The following is a 6110-nucleotide window of genomic DNA, read 5'->3' as shown; positions in this document are numbered from 1 at the left end:
CAGCCCCGGCGGGGAGCAGCGCGGCCTCGCTCAGCGGGACGCGGGGAGCCGCATCGCCCTCCCGGAGCATGTGAGAGGCAGAGGAGGAGATGGAGCCAGATAGGGAGGTCTCCTCCCTCCTTCCCTCCTCCCTCCTTCGCTCCGCGCACGCTGAGCAGGGCCGTTAGCATGCGGCGGAGGGGGGGGGGTGGGGGAGCAGGAGCAGCCCCTGCTATGGGAGCTGGGGGGTCTGCGCTGCAGCCCTCCTTGGGCAGCACGACGAGGCTGCAGGGTCACCCCGACACGAGAGGGGTGGGGATGCTCCACCTGCAGCTAGAGCTGTGGAAGGGATGGGGGCTTGAGGCGCATCACTGTGTTGGTGGGGTATTGTGGGGAGAGCCGGTTTCGGGGGAGGGAAAGGAATGCTCTGCATGGATCTTTCAGGCAATAGCAGAGAGATGCAAACCCTGGGCGGCACCCCTGTGTAACCCCTATCTCAGTCTCTCCCTTCAGCCCCCTCACCCACTGGGATGAGCCCAGGGTGGGCACCGAGCTTCCATGGAGACTTGGGGACGCTGTGGCACACGTGGGCACCAGGTGCCCGCATTTCTGATGGGAAAGCTGTGGGTGCAAGGCTGTGCCAGCCGGAGTGTCACACACACAATTAATTACTGCAGCCCCAGAGCCACAAATGTGCTAAACATGCTGTCGGTGTAGCGCGTGGATAATAGCAACCCTTTGCAAAGCGTTTCTTTCTCTCCTTTCTCTCTCTCTCTCTCTCTCTCTCTTTTTTTACCCAGCTCAAGAGACAACAATTGCAGAGAGCACACAGCAGCTTCGCCGCTTGATTAAGTCAGCAGTGAAGACAAAATGTGCCTACACAGCTTAAGGAGGATCTGAATGTGTGCTAGGTACAAATTAGAAAATGGATGTGATTTAATCACAACAAATCTAAACAACCCTGCCACAGAAACCCTGCCATCCAGGAGGTCTTTTTCTTAAATGTGGATATGATGGGTGTACAGTCCTGACAAAGGAACAATGTGTTTGAGGATGAATTGTTAAAGCAAGAACAGAGAAAAGGCTGGGAGAAAGGCCGATGTATACCAGATATGTTATCAGCTGTAGAAAGGACCATTTTCTTCTGTCATACTTACTTGCAAATTACTTTGCAGCTCTGAATGCTGTGGGGTCTGGATGCTGTAGCAGAGGCAGGGCTGCTGCTGCCAGGGCTGGGAATGGGCACAAAACCTTGGAGGTCTTTCAGCAATCCCCATGGCCACTTCTCCCAGCTCTTATCAGCACGCCGTTAATCTTTGGCATCACAACAGCAGTTGGCACCTCCAGTTCCAAGTGCAAGGTGCGTGTCTTTGACCTTGTTTTCTGTGCAGCAGCGTGGTGCAGAGTGCAGGCGGAGGTGTAAAGGCCCTGGTTCTGAGGGTGTAGCTCTGCCCTCAGTGTGGTGGGGAGATGCTGTGGGAGAAGAGAAGGACTCTGTGGAAATGGACTGTTGGTCTTACTGATAGGCTTCAACATCACTGGTATGAATTAGCTCGCAGTATGTAAATTCCAGCCAGATGCTTCTCTGCCTGTCCCAGGAATGCCCAGTTTAGTGCTGTACTGCTCATGAATTTATCCTTCTCCCCGCATAAGGACCTGCTTGGCCACAAACCAAACCAAGCGAACAGTGCCGGTAAACTTTGTCCTTCCACAAACCATTAAAGCAACGTGACCGAGTCGGCAGTTAAAGGAGGAGCCTGGCCCTGGGAGAAGCAGAGTGACAGTGTGAGATCAGCAGGCAGGTGGTGTCCTGGGAGCTGCAGGGTGCAGGTGACATTGGGAATGGTGGCATGTTGGAGTGTGAGACTCGTGGAAGTCATCTTCACTGGTATCACTGGGTTGAGCTGTAGGTATCTGGGTTGAGCTGGGTTGAGCTGTGGGGGCAATGGAGAGTGTGGGATGCCCAAGTTTTCCATCTTCTTTTCCATTTTCACAGAAGTCACCTGAACACGTTATTTCCGTGCTGCAGCTCTCTTCCTGACCTCTCCAGGATCCGGCTGATCCTGATCTCGAGATGAAAGATTGCCACCTGACGGGCTGTGAACACCGGCCCGTGAGATTAGGCTCTGAATTATTAATCCAATCAATGACTGCCTCCTTTCATCATGGAGGAGGCACAAAGGAAAGCTATGGGGGCCCTGGAAGGGAGGGAGAAAGGAGAAAGGGAGAGAAGTAACCGGTGCAGATTGGTGTCCCTTGGGTGGAAGCACTTCCATGCCTGTTTGGTTCTGGAGGCAGGGACAGCAGCACCATATGATTGCCTATTTGAGGCATTCTGGGGAAACTGATGTCTCTCAGCTCCTTTCCCTGTTGCATTCAGGAGGAACATACCATGGCCCCATCCTAGTGAAGGACCAGGGGAAAGGGAAAACTCCCCGGTTCTGAGCCCCGTGTAGGAAATGAAGCCAACTGGAAACAAGAAAATAAAACAGCATTTTTACTCCAATTTTTGAGAGGTTAAAAAAAGCTTTTGTGCTAATAGAGCTATTCTTTCTGGGAAGATAATGCAAAGCATTGCTTCGGTGCTGGCCAAAATGTCTGAGAAACATTTTTCCCCCATTTTCATTAACATTCAGATCAACATTACAAGTGAGATAAGAAAAGAAATGTACAGTTACAATTCTGTAGCGCTTTGTGATCACAACCAGATTCTGTAATCCCTACTCAGGGGGTTTTAAGAGTTCAATTTAGCTTGTTTCAGAGCATAGCATTGAGCTCAGCCAATGCTGCTCTCCCATACAACTCTCATCTGCGCCCCGGTCACACGAGAGACCCGCGGCAGGACAGGCTGCGCAGCCAAGCAAAACCTCCCTGGTGTATCAACTGCCCTGGATGGGGACCAAGCCAAACCTCTTTCTTTTTTTTTTTTCCCTTACAGCCATGTATTAGACTCTTCTCTTATTTTGAATCTAACATTTGCTTTAAGCATCAGAGAAAAATGATAGCGGTTCAACTGCAGCCCGAGCAGTGAGTGCACAGCGTGGTGACTGAGAAACACCACGAGTCATTGCTGTTGCCAGGTATTCCTAGAGAAAATATTTAGGATGTGGTCCAGGACAGGATTTGTAATTCTGCCCTGCCACTGCTGCTGAAAGCTGCATGTGGGCACATGGCTTGTGTGCCACTGTCCCTGCCAGCAACCTGTGGGCTCTGACCTCAATGGGGCTCTGACCCACAGACAGGACTGTGAGCAGAAGCATTCCTCCTCCCTCTCCTGTGCTTCAAACCATCTGACCTCAAGGTGCTTGTGGCAGGCATAGGAATGATCCCTCGGGTTCAGAGTGGCTATCCCACACTCATATTTAGGCTCAAGGTGAAATATCTGGCTGAGAGTGACATTTAAAGTTGAGCAACCCTGTTGGTTATATGGATTTAATGAAGGAACTGTTAATTTCAGTGCCAGGCTGTGCACGGATAAATCAAAGAATCATTAAGGTTGGAAATGATCATCAAGTCCAACTATCAACTCATCACCACCATGCCCACTGAACTGAAGTTACAGAGATACAGAAATGGACAGGAGTCAAGTGGGCTTCTGGGAGCAGCCCCAGCTGCTGACAGCTTCTGCTGTCATTCCTCAGTGTTACATCTCAAGATGGAAGAGCAGCGGATGGCAAGAGGATGCTCCCTCAGCAAAAGTGGTCCCTCGCTGTAACACAGAGCTCTGCCTCCATTTCCAGGCTGCTGTGAGATTATAGAAACATTTGCTATCATGGTGTTCCCTAAAGCAATCTGTGAAGGACAGCCTGGGGAGGCATTTGGGTTTGATGTGAATTTAGGTTGCACTTTGCTGAAGTGTTTCATTCTAACCACGCTGATTAGGCTTCCCGCAGCGAACATTGCATTGAAGGCAGGTCTGGCCAGAAGGTCCCCCAAGCATCATCTGTCCGACAGTTTGGAGAACCCACCCCTCTCTGGATAGTTCAGTCCCTCTGGGTGCTACAGCGTGTGCAGTCTTCATTTCAGAAGGCTACAGCTGAAGAGAGATTGTAGGGATAACATTGAAGTAGAGTAATGTAATGGCCAAGCCATAGACCAACCCTTGGAAAAGAGAAAGGAGCTCCAAGAAGCTGGGGGTGCCCAAGGGGTGCCCCTTCCTGGGACCTTCAGTGCCGCTCACTGCTCTGCTCCGGTGCCTTCATGTGGGGGGAATACAAATTGGGCAGCACTGAGCATATGGAGGGGGAAGAATGCTCAGCTGTGAATTTCGGGACGGGTATTATACAAACCCAGCCACCAGCACATCACCTTTTCAAAGGTTTCAAATCCGCTACAAATTGCCTCTGAATGACAATGAGAATTTCTCGCCCTTCACAAAGCCACCCATATTAGCATCTTTATTGGAATAAACTAGCTAATTTCTCCAGTTGGAGGGCTGGTCTGGAGAATCCCTAATTCCAATTAGATGGATATTCATCAAGCTGCCTGATGCAGGCGGGGAGGCAGGGAGGGGCTCACCACCTGCCAAACCCAGATCAGAGACAAAGAGAAGGGGACGACTCCGTCCCCAGGGCCAGCAGCAAAGCTGGACATTGCGGGGTCCTTTTAATCCTCAATTTGTTCTTTGTGGCACTTGGTAATTCCCAGGCGCAGGGTGGGGAGGCTGAACCCAGCCTGGCAGGAATAATGATAAATCTGTGTGCCTTGCTATTGCTAAGGTGCCTTTGATGACAAATATACCTTCTACTAAGGCAGGCTGAGTGCAGCTGAGCTGAAGCACACATGGACCAGAGGGAGGTACAGTCTGTCTGTCCGTCCATCCATCCCGAACAACCGTGCAGCAACTTGTAATGAGTTTCACTGTCAGCATTTATCTTGTAAAATGGGCAGTGGGATTTTTCCAAGCCAAGGCTTGTTGCCTTGCACTTGGCTGCACTGCAAAGGTGAAATTTCTTTTGCTGCCATTGATAAATTTCACACAGACAAATGAAAAGAAAAAAAAAAAAAGATAGAACTTGAAGTCCACAATACAAATATCCTCATACTAAAATCCGATGATCTTGTAGGTAAATGGAGTTAATCTTTCATTATGAACCGAAAACATGAAGAGGGCTTTTCTTAGACTTTAGCTCCCTGCAGCAGGGTTTTTTTAGATGTCAGAGGAAAATTTTTCGCTCAGTGTTGTGGATGCCACCTCCAGTGCTCAAGGCCAGGTTGGATGGGGCTCTGGGCAGCCTGAGCTGGTGGGGGCAAGCAGTCCATGGCAGGGGGTTGGAGCTAGATAGGCTTTAAGGTCCCTTCCAATCCAAGCCATTCTATGGATCTTATGAGTATGTGATTTATTTGGCCATTCCTAGTGCAGCATGGGCTTGGCCCATGGCTGGGCAGTCAAGATCTGGCCAGGAATGGCACACATCACATGGAATGACTGACAGCAGGAGGGTATTTTCCCTTTGTTTTTGAGTTCTTGGATTTAAGCTCTGGGATGTGGTTTTCCATGGGCAGTGAAGCCTTCAAGTGGTGGCAGATCCTTTTGCAGCAAGCCCACACTGGGTGGATTTCTCAGTTCTTCCCAACTGATAAACACTGTCCCCAGTCTCCCCATGCTGTTTGTCGCACATCCCGTGCAAAAAGTCCCAACACTGATCTCCCCTCACCTCCTCGGAGGGTTAATGGAAACAGGAGATGCCGGTAAACAAGGCTGGGCTGCGGAGGGGAGTGGGTCAAAGGACAAAAATGAGGACAAGTCTGCACATAGCCTTGTGGCTGCCACCTGCCCCAGCCCCGGGATGGAAATTGCTGCCTGACTCTCTTCCTCCCATTAAAGTATCTCCCTTCATCAAGACTGTGCCTATTTGGGCTAAAAAAAAAATGATTAGTTCCATTTTTTTAGAGGGTTTATTCTCCCGCAAACAAGAGGCTTATCAAACTCCCATGAAAGCAAATCATCTCCTTCTGTATTTTTGCAGGCTGTTTTCTGAGGCACAAAGGATTCTGCTGAGGAGGGGATCTGACCCAACATGTGAAGAGCAGTGTGCAGTTACTGACCATCACCTGGAGCACCAGGCTGCTGCCCTGCCTGATGTGACCTGCAGGACACAGACATGCAATGGTGCAGAATGACAGAGCTG

The sequence above is a fragment of the Lagopus muta genome, chromosome 10, assembly GCF_023343835.1.
Source record: "Lagopus muta isolate bLagMut1 chromosome 10, bLagMut1 primary, whole genome shotgun sequence".
NCBI classification, from domain to species: Eukaryota; Metazoa; Chordata; class Aves; order Galliformes; family Phasianidae; genus Lagopus; species Lagopus muta.
This window is presented reverse-complemented; position numbering follows the sequence as displayed.